The sequence below is a fragment of the Montipora foliosa genome, chromosome 4 (assembly GCF_036669935.1).
Source record: "Montipora foliosa isolate CH-2021 chromosome 4, ASM3666993v2, whole genome shotgun sequence".
NCBI lineage: Eukaryota > Metazoa > Cnidaria > Anthozoa > Scleractinia > Acroporidae > Montipora > Montipora foliosa.
The window spans coordinates 28,439,515-28,440,774 of NC_090872.1; the positions used below are offsets into that span (position 1 = coordinate 28,439,515).

The 1,260-nt window shown below is 37.5% G+C and overlaps 1 protein-coding gene and 1 long non-coding RNA gene across 2 annotated transcripts in view; one reads left to right on the top strand and one right to left on the bottom strand.

Annotated features, from left to right (window-relative positions):
* The window catches only part of LOC138000516 (TNF receptor-associated factor 5-like), a 4,506-nt gene extending 4,066 nt beyond the window's left edge, over positions 1 to 440 (top strand). Inside the window, exon 5 of the mRNA XM_068846980.1 lies at positions 1 to 440. This exon is cut by the window's left edge and continues 492 nt beyond it. The gene's annotated coding sequence lies outside the window, so the exon portion shown is untranslated.
* LOC138000522 (uncharacterized) overlaps positions 1 to 1,026 on the bottom strand; it is a 4,568-nt gene extending 3,542 nt beyond the window's left edge. The window contains exons 1-2 of the long non-coding RNA XR_011123146.1: positions 892 to 1,026; positions 450 to 600 (exon numbers count right to left, since the gene is read on the bottom strand). This is a non-coding gene — a long non-coding RNA (uncharacterized lncRNA). The remainder of the gene's footprint in view (positions 1 to 449; positions 601 to 891) is intronic.
* Between the last annotated feature and the right edge of the window lie 234 nt (positions 1,027 to 1,260).

Consider the following 1,260-nt stretch of genomic DNA (forward strand, 5'->3'; position numbering starts at 1 on the left):
TTTCACTTTGTTGTACTTGATTGGGAAAGATTTTTATACAGCTTTCTACCTTCTGAATTTAATATATATCTCTTTTATACTAACTTTAGTTCTTGCAAAATGAAGCATGCATGTATATTTATTAATGTTAGAAAGTGTATTTTACATGTTAATTTTGTTTTTCTTTTTACCGTATCAGTAAGCTTACTGTTTGGAGTTCACGAGAAGCCATAAGTTGCAAAGCTAGATCCATTTGCATTGTTATGAAAGCTAAAATTTCGCTGGCCATGGAAATTTCTCCCCCTTGTTATTCCAGAAATCATGAAAATTTCCACCTGAAGAGCTTAATGTAAGAACGTCTTTGGGAATCTTGCTTTTGATTGTTGGTGTATTCAACTCTATGGATGAGTGTCGGGGCCGTACCATTACTTGATTTAAATAAATAAAGGTTTTGAACTTTGTGTACTCACATTTATTCCTTTAACAATTAAGTGGCTCCAATTAAGCTGAGTTTCCTCTGCTGTTACGAGGTGTCCCCTTAACTTGAAATTAAGTGGTTTGCAAGATTTGCCGTTAGTCTGCACGGCGACATTTTTAGCTTTCACACTCGCTGACACCTGCCTGTAAATTGTAACGACATGATAGCCGATGAATATGAACGAACAAAAAGTAAGTGTTTTAGAGTTTATGTGGAACTTTACATACAGAGACATGAGAATGATATCGGGAGTCAACCGGACAAATATTCTCTTCATTTGGCAGTTTACCTACCTAAGCTAGGCTAATCCCCTGAAAACCTCAACACGATGATATTTTCAAATATTTGACCTCATTATCGTTAAGAGTTTGGGGGTTACAAATGAAAGTTTGATTCAGCAAACGTAAAGCAGAGTTGGTGTAAAGAGTTCTTACCTCCCTCTTTTCCTTTAACATCATGTCTTCCAAAAGTCGACAAGGAATAAACTGTTAAGTTAGTGAATGTCCTGAAATAGTAGCGCGCTGATATCTATAGGTATCGTATATGACAACTTCATTAGTCGCTTATTACATGCTGTTATGAAGCCTCGGTTATGTTGGTGTTGCTGTGCAAAATTAAGTCAATCTTTGAAACGACTCGTAGATCCGACTCTTCCTCGAGTGTATGACGAATCTCCCTCGTTTTGATCACGATCGAGGGATCTCCTTTTTTCAGTCTTCCCTCGTTTTGGACATAGAGTGTATTGCGAGAATCCTCGGCCGAATCTCCCTCGTTTTGATCACGATCGAGTCTCCTTTTATCGT